The following is a 13,465-nucleotide window of genomic DNA, read 5'->3' on the forward strand; positions in this document are numbered from 1 at the left end:
AGCTTCGACTAAGACAGACTCGGCTTTTCCTAGGGTTGCTGATGGTAACATGATCTAGGGACCTGGTATGGCCAGTCCCCTGTTGTGGAGCGGCTTGTCCCTGCCCTTTCCTGTGTTCATCCACTGCCACCACTTACAAATGCTGCCCCACCACACAAGGAAACAGGTCTTCCTGTCCTCGCTTGTCTTTACAATCTCGTTCAAATGGAGCTCTAGGTATTTGTTTTAATTCCCCATTTAATACTTTACTGTTAACTCCGTGTGTTTGGAGCAGAGCATTGCTCTATTTTGGTGTATTCTCTGTTTGAAGTTAGATGTCTCGTGCATAGAAGTTGTCTGCCCTAGACAGATATATTGTTTTAAAGCTCAAAATACATTGGAAAGAGATGCAGTCAAAGCAAACACCTCATTCTCCAGGCATACTCTCCTATGTTAATACTGGGGTCATCGATTATTTCTTCTCTGTTGAGCTCTGGGTGGAACAAGGGAGAACCTTAAAATTATTCAATTGTCTCCTCTTCCCTGGTTAGCACAGGACTTTCCCAGTTCTTTCCCCGAAAGCCCCATATCTGGGAATCCCCTGCCTCCAGGACAGTCGGTCACTCTACCTGGGACATGCCAGTTTTTTAGACTATTTTTACCATGTCACAATGGAATACATATATGATTTTTCGAACAACACATGTACTTTGTGTATCATGTTAATTTATACATAGAATGCCCTTCCATAGCCCCAAGCCCCTAGCTCACTCACACGGTTCCTCAGAATAGCACAGGCTTCTCTGCCCTTCTGTGTACTTCACTGTTTTCCTGCCATGCCTCCCCTACAAGCTGTTCTGATTCACACCTCCTTCCCACAGATTCTAGAACCTTCCTCTCATCAGGAAGCATTCTTCTTTCTCCGTTAACATCCCCTGACTCTTGCTTGAACCTTTCTTATATTTGCTCTTCCCTCTTGCTGAGGGTCACCCCAACTATTTTGGATTCCTGAAATTAGGGAAAATGAAGGTTACAAGCAGAACATTCCAGAACATGGTAGGGAGAAGAAAAGGACTTCTTCTGCCCAGGTAGCAGCTCTCTTGCCAGGTAGTTATGTGTAAGAATGGACTTGATGGTTGGGGCTTAAGTTTCTGCCTCTTACCTGGAATTTTAATTTAATTGGATGAAACTTAATCTCTGAAATTATTGTATATTCCAAAAATTCTTCCAACTAAGAATTAGTTAATAAGTGACCAAAATAGAAGCTCTGAAAAAAAATTATAGCAGGAAATAGAATTATACAACCTGGACGCATTCCTGAAATTTCACCGTGGTTTGGCTTCAGTAAATTACCACTTTAGCTGCAGCTTAAACAATATATTTAGACTTAGCTTTAAGCGTGGGAGCCTCATGTGTAAACACCACCAAATGCCATTCTTTTAAAGAATGGGGGACACAATTTTCTTTTTTCATTTCCTACGGTAAGCCCATGTTTTCTGGGAAGGCTTAAACTTGCATTATCCAAACCTGAAAAAGTGAAAGGCATTCACTCAAGTCTATTTTAACTGAGCCACAGAATTCTCGCTGTTGACACGCAGATCACAATGCTAGAGGGCACGCTGTGGGAAACCTAACCATCCACAGTGGGCAGGCCTGGAAGACATGCCCTTCACTCCTCCTGTAAGGCACAAAATGGAGAGAGCACCAGCACACGTGAAGACCTTCGCTGTTGCCCTCTTCCTGGTGCCAGACCTTAGGGTTGGCACTGCTGCTCAGCCGGGTGAATTAATGCGATGGGTTTAACTTGGCCCTGAAGTAACAGGGCCCAGGTGAATCCCACGGGCAACATTGGATCATAGCAAAAGGGGATCTTGTATTGAGAATCAATTTCCAGGCTTGAGCTAGTTTGCAGAGCCAGAACCTTTTGAAGGAAGGACAGCCAGGTCCTTCTGAGGAAGGAGAATTTCACCATTAGCCTTTCTTTCCCAAGTCGTTCTGCAGAAGGACCTACAGCATTTTACAAGGGTAGCTGTGTGCTGGAGAAAGGAAATGACCTAGGCCTTGGGGCATGGGTGCCACTCTAGTCCTGGGGAGACAGAAACAAATGGATTCCTGTGGCTCACTGGCTATCAGCCTAACCTACTTGGCAAGCTCTAGACCAAGTCTCCAAAAGACTCTGTTTCAAAAACAAGGTGGATGGTACCTGAGGAAAGAGACCCTTAATGTTGTCCTCCAACCCCTCCTCAAACACACATGTACACATACGTCACGTATATGTGTACACATGCTCTCTCTGCAATAAATCAACCACATTTTATATAGCCTGCCTAAACTGGCTAGACAGACAATTCTACCAGCTTTCTGTAAAAGAAACTAGCAGCATTTTGCAGACAGAGTGATCTGTGAAGTTGGGGCTCCCTGAGGTATGTCTGAAGTGATAATCATCTGAAATATAGAGCTGTGCTAAGAAACCTCCGTGTGCTCCTGTGCTAGACGCAGAGTTCAGTAGAGATAAAGATCCATGGCCCCAAGGCAGGTTAAAAATGGCAGGATTTCCTTTGCATTGAGCCCTTCTTAATCTTTTCCCTCCCTGGGAGTAAAATTCTTCAAGGTGAACATTTCCTCTCTTTTTGGAAGTGAAAAATCTACATTCACAAAACCAGAGCTTCACAGGCTGTCTTGGTGGCTGTGCGACAGGCCGTGGTGGCAAGCAGTGACTGAGCAGTCCCTGTGAGATGTGTTAGCAGAAGTCACTCCTGTCCATTCATGTTCCTCTTCCTCCCAAAAGCTCCCCAAAATCGCCCCAAGACTGATGTGAAATAAGTACTCTGATGTATTTGGTAGTTTACTTTTTCACGTCTGATATGTCAACCTTTTTCTTTGTCTGAGTTTGGAAGGTGCAGGAGCCCTCCAGAAGAAGGAAATTACCTTCCTTTCTACAACATTTGTGGGTGATGGAGAACAGTTTTCCATATGTATCCTGAATAACAGCAGTGTTTATACAGAAGCCTGCTTAAAAGCAAACCAGCTCCTCCTCATCAAATCCATAGCTAGATACAGACTCAGACGTGTGATGCCAGCTCCCTAAATATGATATTATTGGAAAGCCACCACAGGCGACAGTTTCTCTTTGCCGAGTATATGTTAGTTATGGCGCATGTATGTATGGTATGTATGTGTGTGTTCATGTGTACATGCATGTGGAAGTCACAGGCCAACACTGGTTGTCTCCCTCAGTTCTTCTCCACCTTACTCTTCGAGGCAGGGTCTCTCCATGAACCTGAAACTCATCGGTTTGGCAGGGATGTCCAGGAAATGAGTTTCTGGGATCCTCCAATCTCCTGGGCCTTGTTCCCCAGCACTGTGGTTACAAGTACATGCCACCATGTATGGCTTCTTATGTGGGTTCTAGCGATCTGAACTCAGGTCCTCTGCTTGCATAAGCAGGCATCTGACCAACTGAGCCACCTCCCCAGCCCTGGGAGACTGAGCTTTTAGCACCACACCCCGCTGAATCTTAATCATTTTAAAGGACATTCACCGTGTTTGTTACCATGGTTCCTTCTCATCCCTTGGCCACAGAGGTGAACTTGCTTCACATCATGGATCTAACTAGAGATGCTCTTGAACTCTAACTCCTAAAAGATGGCTCTTCTGAAGTGTCTGCTAAGAAAAAGGCTATCAAGTTCTGTGGCTTTTTCCATCTTGTTAAGTGTAGACACTGTAACAACCTTCCTAACTGTCACACCCATGTCCCTTTCTTTATTTGAGTTGGTCTTTGATCCCTTGGCAGTTTTTTCTTTCCCACAGCTCCCCTTCACTGTGCTACCAAGACCCTGGTTTTAATGCTGTGGTTGTACTATTCTGTGCATTCAGAAGCAGGCATGGCTTCAGTTGCCTTGGGCTTTGGGCTTTGCCTTTGGCTAAAATGCTCTGACTGTCTCACCAGTTGGCAGCTCCCTTAGAAGTAAAGACTACAGGCGTCTTTGCTAGTCCTTAATCTCTACCTTGACAAACCATCAGTGCTCAAATGGTGGGGATTCGTGCATTTTAGGAGTCTGCCATGGAATGGCAGGACCGGAGAATTCCTGGAAGTTCCCAAGCCAACTAGCCCACCATACTTAGTGAAAACAGCAAGAGACCCTGTCTCAAACATTTGGGCTTGTGCTCTGAACCTTCACATGTGTGCGATGAAATGTGATCGTAGACATTCACACACATAAGTGGATGTGCACATACATCCTTGCATGCACGCATGCGTGCACACACACACACCACACACACAATTTTTCTCTAACAGCCTTCTTTGCTGTGAAGTGTGAAAATGAGAGCAACTTGCGAGAAATCTGGAAAAGGGTCCCTTACTGGAAACCCCGATCTTTGATTCTACTTTTGAAGGAATAAACCCCATGGTAAGTCGGTTTGTTAACCATTAATCCTTTTGGAAAATAAAGACAGGATGGCAGCATCATAATTCATGAACAGTGTAGCTGTCTGCTTTTGCTTTCATTTTATATAAGCCTGCAGCCAGTGTACCATGAAATCTAGCCCAGGTTTGGGAAGCACCTCTATAGCTCAATTTAATGGCATTTAAAGAACCTCCATCAGTTCTACTAGGTGCTGTTGAATGAGCCCAAGGAAGCCAGGAATTGGTAGAAACTTGGGGCTGAACTTGTCTTAAAAGCTCCATTCATTTCATGCCTGTTATTTATGCATCGCGTGCAGGGCCTGGCGAGACATGCCAACCTGACACACAGTATCTGAACTGAGTGGCCAGAACCTTCACTTTGACAAATTGTTCCTAATATATCTGTCAAAATGCCACTGAAAACAATCCAGTTTATTAAAAACTGCTTGATATATGCAGTTTTTCTAAGAACACATCCACTGTACTGGGCAGATGGACTCCTCAGAGATACTGTGCCCCACTTGCTTGGTAATCCCCTGGGCCTGGCACAGGGCCTGGTACCCATAAGGCAGTCACTGCATAATTGGATTAAATTGTGGGTGAAGTTAATGGATATCCCAGGTGGGAGACCAGGAAATACAAGCTCTTAAAAGGTTTCTTCATTTTCCGTAGCCTCAGCCCCCAGGTTCTAGGTGGTTGGTTCATTAGGTTTAAAGTGATTGAAGCTCACAAGATTTCTGTCACAAGAAGAGACTAAACTGAGCATCTAAGGAGAACGGTAGAGCCTGTCTCAGGAGGGCTCTGTGTGTGCACGAGTGTGTGAGTCTGCGTGACAGACCCTAAGCACACAGCAAAAAGGAGCAATAACCAACTATAAAGTAGCTCCTCATCTCCATGAATGAAGACTGCAAGCAGTTGCCAAATGTCCTTACCCCAAAGATGTGATCATTTGAATTCCCTAACCAACTCCAGCCCCACCTCAGCCAATGAGTTTCTACCATGAATTCTGTAGCAGCTGGGTTTCCTTGTTTATATTCAAGTGATGGAGCATAGATTGTCCAGAAACAGAGTTTCCTCCTATAGAGAAAATACTGACATCAGTGAACATTACAGAAGCAACAACAAGAAGATGGGAAAGGAGGGCATTCCTTGAATTCTACTTGTTTTTAGTTTGGGTTTATTTATTTTAGTCATAACCTTTGTAGGAAAAGCAGGATGACTGTTAGGTGATATTTGTGTGTGTGTGTGTGTGTGTGTGTGTGTGTGTGTGTGTGTGTGTTACTAAGGTTTGAATGTGGAGCCTTGTGTATGCTATGTCCAACTTTATTAACAATTGGAAAGATACAAATTTAAGGCACATTAACCCCATCTTATACTCCTCTGAATAGATATAAATGAAACATTATGATATCACATGTTAGCTATAATATTCAATGCAAAAGAACTTGCATGTACTCTCTGCATGGATTGTGAGCCAGTGCAATCTGTCTCGAGCAGGGTAGTGTTCAGTGTGTGCATTTTGAACAATCCAGCCCTTCCACCCAGGCAAATGCATTGTGGAATCCCCTGCCTGTGAATGCAGAGGACCTGTGATGTGGGTTCCATTGGAGAACCCCTGAAAACCATCTGAAGATCTAAAAGACAGAGTATATACAGTCATGTCGTTGGGCCAGAGTCTGTCAACTGTAGTGAGGAACATTCATCGCTGTGAAAGCACAGAGTTTGTGCACACCCACTAGCCAGCTATGATGTTGCTAGCAGACCTGCTTGGGACCACTGTCCTGTATGGAGTTCATCATGGGCAGAAATGTCAACATTTAGTGTGCCTGTGAATAGATCACAGTTTACCTAGAGTTATAATTCATCCAGGCAGGCAGTTAACACCACATAAGAACAAAACAGCATGAAGGCTCCTCACAAACAGATCACCGAGCAAGGTAAAGCAAGTCTTGGTGTGTGCACATAAAATTATTCTGCCAGCTCACAGATTGGATCAGCGTGAACTTGTACTGCATCAGCTCATCCCCAGGCTCCTCATGTGAATGAGAGTTCTGGACTCCAAATTCTCTCTTGATCACGTCTGTGAGGAGCAGGGCAATATCTGCTTTCCAGGTGAGTTAACTGATCTGGCTGGGACAGTGTGACTGTCCATGAAGCAGTCACTATTATTAGGCGGATCAATCATAGCAAACGGCACAGTATATTTAATAAACGTCATCACACGTGGGCTAAGATCAGGGCAAGGAAAAGGAAAGCGCTGGTTCATTCAAGGCCTATAATGGATAACTGGAGGCTGTGCGTCTGTAACAGCAAAGAATGTTATCTCACCCGCGTGGTAGAACCTTGCTACTTGTTTTATGGCCTACAGATGAAACGAAGGTATCCAAAGGACCAATTGAAGCAAGGAAGTGTTGCTACGCACAGAGAATGGGAGACCTTGGAACACTCAGTCCTAAATAAAATGTCTTTATCAAGCCACTCCCCTTAGCACTCAAGAAGCTCTGCAAAGGAGGAAGTAGAAAGGTCGTCAGAGCCATTGGGGATGGACGACACCAAGGAGACAGTGTCATCCAGACCCAGCAGGACTGATGTACCTGTGAACTCACAGAGACTGTGGGAGTATCCATGGGGCCTGCACATGTCCTAGCAATATGGGGTCCTATCCCTGGGAGGGGAAGTAGACACAAGCCCCCGTGCCTAACCAAGAAGCTATCTCCATTTGACATATACTTGCAAAGGAAAAATTAGTTTCCTCTATTGGAGTCTCACCAGGCATACAAACCACACTTAAGGTCAGGCCCAATGCTTAACGCTACATGGTCAACATAAAATGAACTCAGTGGTATTTTTTGGAGATTTTTGTCTCATATTGCATTGTTTGGGGTGTTTTGTTTTCATTTTTGCGTTACTTTACTGATCTTTCTCTTGTGTCTTATGGTTTCTGATTTTATATTTTATGGGTTTTGTGTGTGTCTGTGTCTGTATGTGTGTGTGTGTGTGTGTGTTTCTGTATGTATGTGTTTCTTGTGCTTTTCGTTATTTCTTATTCCTGTTTGTTTGTTTATTTGCCTGTTTGTTTTTTAAGGAAAGAAAAGGAAGGAGTGGTGCTGCATCTGGGATGAGATGAGGGAAGAAAATCTGTGATCAGATATGTTCTATGAAAAAGTTATTTTCAATAAAAAAATCATAACGAAAGAAAGAAAGAAAGAAAGAAAGAAAGAAAGAAAGAGTTTCAATGTCGCAGTGGATCGGAATCCCAGCACACCTTAGCAGCATTCTCAGATCAAAGGGACAGGTGGGACATTTGTGGAATGGCGCCCCAAGATGGCAGGCAGGCCCAGGGAGAAGCAAGACTCTGATTCAAACAGAAAGCCTTTGAAGTTTCATGTCCTCAAATTTTAGATTGCCTCAAAAACACTGTCTTTGTCTACTTGATCATCCAGGGTTTGGGTTTTAAAAATATTTTCTAGAAATTTCGGGGGATATTGAGAGAATTTTGTTGTTGGTCTTTTGCCTTGTTGGTTAACTCATATAGGAAGTTTATGGGTTTTACTCACAGAAGTAACAAATCCATGGCGGAGTGGGGGGAAGGTTGCTATCTGTGGGGCTGCTATCTGTCAACTTAGTGACATCTTATGGAAGATGTGCATGCTGGAAACTTTGTACAGGAGTTATCCGAAGTAGAATTGGTCCTTTTTTTTTTTTTTTATTTTTCGAGACAGGGTTTCTCCGTAGCTTTTGGTTCCTGTCCTGGAACTAGCTCTTGTAGACCAGGCTGGCCTCGAGCTCACAGAGATCCGCCTGCCTCTGCCTCCCGAGTGCTGGGATTAAAGGCGTGCGCCACCACCGCCCGGCAGAATTGGTCCTTTTAAGACCATGCATTGAAAACTGTTTCTAGCTAGTCACATAACAATCCTTCTCCTGTCGTCCTACATATAAAAAGCAGCATTGGTTCCTTCCCTGGGCGATTTTGTTAGCATTCATTCTGGAATATCTAGACTTGATGCTGTAGCTGTTGCCCCAGCTCTTCAGCTTCTATCTGAATGTCACCAAAAATTAAAGGTGAGCTAGCTTATTTTAGACACTGGAGTTAAAAGGACATGGTGCTATATTGGACTTCATGTTTCCTCTTTATAAAAAACCAACCCTGACATTTTATTTATTTTTATACATGAACTCACATTACCTGGTTTTGCCTTTGTAACTGACTTTAAACATCGCCTTGCTTGCCTTACAGACTATAAGCCTAGCCTTGTCCTTGGGCCAAAAGCAATAAAATGAGATTTGTTTTGCCATGATTCAGCTAAGGGTGATCAGCATTTTCTTGGCATATATATAACATTGATGGTTATTTTATAACATTTCCCTAACCTTCCTTCTGAAGTGTAATGAAAGTTTATTTTGTTTTTACATCGAATTCTATTTGTATTTAATGCCCCAAGCACACTCCATTAGTGGATTTTGCACTTAAGGCCAAATAATCAAATATTCTTGATTTTTTTTATCCCATATTGAATTTACAGAGCAGCCGATGAGGTTCCCAGGTGTTCATCTATAAATAATCCCCGCTGCTTGTAAATGTTCCCTCCCCCACTTGCCTTGTATTCCTATCAGGCCAAAAATACCAGTGTGCTGGTTTACCTCATATTGAATTTCCTAACAGTATAGTGTTGCTGTTCTTCTGAAAAACCAAACGCATGTCTACTTTTCTCCATTTCTCATGAAGAAACTGTTATTGACCCCAAATTGCTCTGTTACTGTCTTCTGTGTGTCTTTTACGAGGGTAATATTTTCTGACTATGTCTCCTTGATGATAATCTCCATTCTCAATCCCTTGTGACTAGACATGGCTGTTATTGGACAAAACCCCTTGCTTTTTGCATATTGTGCGTTAGATCATTTCGTGAAACTTGTGCACTTCCTTATCATTTATGATTTTTCTCCTGGAAGCCAAGTTGGGTGGTGATGAACCCCATAATTCCAGCATTTGGGCGGTGGAGGCAAGAGGATCAATTAGAGGTCATTCCCAGTTATATAGTGAATTAAGGCAAGCCTGGGATAGCAGACCCTTTCTCATAACACCCTCCCTCTTTAAAAAAAAAAAAAGACAAGAAAAATCTTTCTCTCAGGGTTGGGAGTAGAGCACTAGCCACACCCCAAGCATGAGGCCCTGGGTTCCACAAGCAAACAAACTCTATTGTGCTGCCTAAGTGTACAGCCTTGTCGCCTGCTCATGGTGGTAACTAGTCTGTATATTCCCTTTTACTATTGTATAGTGATCTTCTATTTTTTTTTATTTTTCTGTATTTAAAGCACTTTGTAAGACTATCAAACACCATACTGGATATTGATGGAGCGCAGTGTCAGATGCTGAAGCTCTTCCTGCCTTCTGATAACGCACAGTGTCTCTCTGGATGAATACCTGTAGAACAGTCCCCGTACTGATGTGACGTTAATTAGAAACTGGCTGCAGCACTCTCTGTTTAGAATCCTTGCATCTTATTTGAATCAAAGAAGTGCCTTACTTTTGTTTCTTTGTGTAGATTTGGTGAAGAGTCTTCGGTTTGCTTCAGCAAGCCAATCAGACGGCCTCTTTTTAAACTGCAGTTTGGAGATTTTTAAAATAAACCGTACTGGTTCATATTTCAAGCATTTCTATTTTGGGTTCAGTTCTGATCATTAAATATCAGCTTAGAAAACTTCTCACTGAGATGCTCACATTGGCCCCTGAAGATACTTTTCAATACTCTACATGTTAAAATCTTTTCCATGTCTGGCTTGCATTTCTTGAATAATTCTCTTCTCGTGTTTGGTTTTAAGGCTACATTTTCCAAAACCAAGTCTCTGTGGTTCCACAATTTGCAAAGAAGCAGCTTTTAATTTTAACTAATTAAATTGTGCGTTCTTCCTTATATCTGTACACATGCACACACACGGTCCTTTTCTAGCTTAACAGAAACTAAATATTTAGTTCATCCCTTTGCTTTCTCCAGTTTAAAACTAAAACGGCATCACTTACTTGAGTCATAAGCAAATTTCAAATTCCTTTGTTTTGACTCCCCACATATGAGATAAAATTAACCTACTCATTTTAATGTGAGAGCTACGATTTCATCTTTAGGTAGGACTAAATATTATAAAAAGATTTTATTGGGTGGATTTTTTTCAAATGTTTTACAAGTTCTTGCTTTTTCGGACTGTTCTAACAATGGTCATCCTTCACCCCCATACCTCGCTTCCTGTGCCGTTACTCAACAAGCTCTTCTTCTCTCTTACATTCTTATTTTGACCCTCCCATCAGTCACCTAGAATAATTGCTAGCATGTTCATGAAGATATGGAGTCGGGGGACTACAGAAATGGCTCAGTGGTTAAGAGCACTGGCTGCTCTTCCAGAAGATCCAGCTTCAGTTCCTCACACCCACATCGTGGCTCAGAACCTCTGTAACTCCAGTTTAAGGAACTATGCCCTCTTCTGGCCTCCTCAGGCACTGCATGCATATGGTGCTCATGCATACACTCAGGCAAAACGCCCAAATCCCACATGCATTAGATAAAAATATTTCTAAAAAAGATGTACTATTGTTAAATTTCTAAGCACATTTGCTTTTCTTTTAAAAACTGACAACACTGACTTCCCTTGGGCAGTGCGTATCTTGAAACTTTGAACACTGAGGTGTCTACGACTCCTCCTTTTCAAACACGGTGAAGAGACAAAAACAGAAATTCTATTTTTCTAGAGGTAAGATGGAAGACTCCACCTTCCAACTGCCTCATCGAGATGGAAGCTGAGAAGAATTCATGGGTAGAGATATGGAGAGAAACTCAAGGGTCCTTGGCCATGGCCTTGGAGGCTGGATCTTAGAGATGCTGCAGCAGAGACTGACTGGCATCTTACTCCCCTCTTCTTCCCTGCTTTGTGGCCTCTGGGTTCATCCTCCCTCCACTAGGAGAAGCACTTCCGGGTTTGGGGAAAATGGTTGGAATTCTTGACTTTCAGAACTATCAAAAGTTCAAGTCTTGAATTTTTTGAGCCAAGAAGAAAATGAAAGATAAGTGGGCATCGGTGTCGTTTCAGTATGACCTCCTTTAAGATTTGTGGGATTTTAATTCTTTTTATGATTATTTAGAATTGCTGTGACAGTTTCTTGGTAAATTCTGGCCTTGTGGCTACTAATCCTCACTTGTTGCTTTAAGTTAACGCTAATATCTCATCCACGTTTCGGGGCGGAGGAGATGGCTCAGTATGTAAGAACTTATGTGCAAGCGTGAGGACCTGAGTTCAAATGTCTGGCACCCATGTGACCAGCCAAGTATGACCACATGTGCCTAGAACCCCATAGCTGTGTGGGCCGGAAACAGGAGGAGCACTCTGAGTTGCTCCTTTCTGAAAACAGATTCTTTTCTGAAAACAGGGACATGGAGAAAGATAGGGCAGGACACCTGGTGTCCTCCTCTGTCTTCCATCCCTGTGCACATATAACACACACATGAAAACGAATAAATAAAGATAATTCTAAAAACATAACATTTTAATAAATCAGTAATTTTTTTGTCTCCACTATAGGTGAGGACGGACAGTGGGAGTCGTGGGTAAAGACGTCAGAAAAGCCAGTGCCATCTGTGAAAGTAAGCTGGTTCCCTTTTTCTCACTTTCCTGTTCCGGGTTGTCTCTTTTTTGGCCACTTAACTACTAAATATGTGACAAAAGGTTAATGTTTATAATTTATGTTCATTAAATTTATATATATTTATGAATATATGCTGAAGCCAATTTTTTAATTTTTAATTAGGTTCTTGAAAAAACCTATTTTAAAATAATGCTTAACTCTCTTGCTATCCAGAATAAGAACTGTTGTTAGGAAAGTACATGAACTGGAAGACAATGCTTGCTTCCTGGTAAAACACACAGGGTAAACACAGGATCAGAAAGAATCTCTCCTTGCCTGGCCTGCCTCTTCCGGTTAGCCTGCTCCAAGCCAATGAGTTCATGTTCCTTTTAGATGCTTGTCATTGGTCAATGTTCTCTTTGTCCCTTTTGGCTGCTCTTCCTCGAGTTTAGAAATCGCACTCTGATGTTGTGGTGATGGTGTCTGGATGCTGTCATGATGAAAAGGCAAAGGAAGGGACAGTTCCAGGCACAAGTTTGTCTGTCCTCTCCGACTGTCGGAGCGGAGCCGACTCTGACCACAGCTGAGGCTGTTTGCCAAGTGATGAGCATTGCTCGATCCCACATCAAAGTTTCACAAAGTGATAGGAACTTTATCGAGTAAGCACAGTGCTCTTACTCTTTTGTGCATGTGGATGTTTATACTTTCAATTTTATGACAACATGGAAAAAGACAAAAAAGAAAAAGGAACTGAAACCCCAGGATGGGTTAAAGCAGTCATTCTCTACCTCTCTGAGGCTGCGACCCTTTAAAACAGCTCGTCATGTTATTGTCAACCCCAACCATAAAATTATTTTTATTGCTACTTCATAACTGTAATTTTGCTACCGTTATGAATTATAATGGAAATATTTGTGTTTTCTGATGGTCTTAGGCAACCCCCATGAAGGGGTTTTTCGGGCACCAAAGGGGTCATGACCCGTTGATTGAGAACCACTGGGTTAGACCTTGGCTCAACCCACAAAGTAACAATGCTTCGCTGGAGTGGAAAATGTTGGCTCTGCCGAACTATTCTAGAAGAGTTCAAAGCTGTCGCAAAAACCATCTTTCAATGAAGTTAGGATTCTTTGGGGTGTCAGAACTCATGGGAGTTCTGTTAACTGTGGAGACCTGCTTTGCCCCCTGCGGGTCTTCATCACAGCCAGGAAATGTACTGGAATTTCTTTTGCTTACCTGTGTCTATCTCAAGGGCTCACAAAACCAAGGGTTTGTGGTCTGAAGCCGGTTTACTCACTAGACACTGTTCTCAGAGGTACTGTAGTGGCCTATGAAAATGTTTTAATTTTAACGTATTTTCCAAGTATAAGAAAAATATAAATATATTAATGAATATATAGTATGTAATCTGAGTTGCATCTATTTTGGTACTAACACAGTTAAGATAGATAATTTTAATAATTTTTTATGGA

General features: G+C 42.5%; 1 protein-coding gene across 2 annotated transcripts in view; it reads left to right on the top strand.

Moving 5' to 3' along the window:
* Positions 1 to 13,465, top strand: part of Plekhg1 (pleckstrin homology and RhoGEF domain containing G1) — a 215,321-nt gene that overhangs the window by 45,279 nt on the left and 156,577 nt on the right. For both annotated transcript variants that reach the window (XM_041680135.1, XM_041680136.1), the window contains exon 2: positions 11,954 to 12,015. The gene's annotated coding sequence lies outside the window, so the exon portion shown is untranslated. The remainder of the gene's footprint in view (positions 1 to 11,953; positions 12,016 to 13,465) is intronic.

Source organism: Microtus oregoni, unplaced genomic scaffold (assembly GCF_018167655.1).
Source record: "Microtus oregoni isolate MIOR12 unplaced genomic scaffold, Mior012 000033F_ref0000390, whole genome shotgun sequence".
Classification (NCBI taxonomy): Eukaryota; Metazoa; Chordata; class Mammalia; order Rodentia; family Cricetidae; genus Microtus; species Microtus oregoni.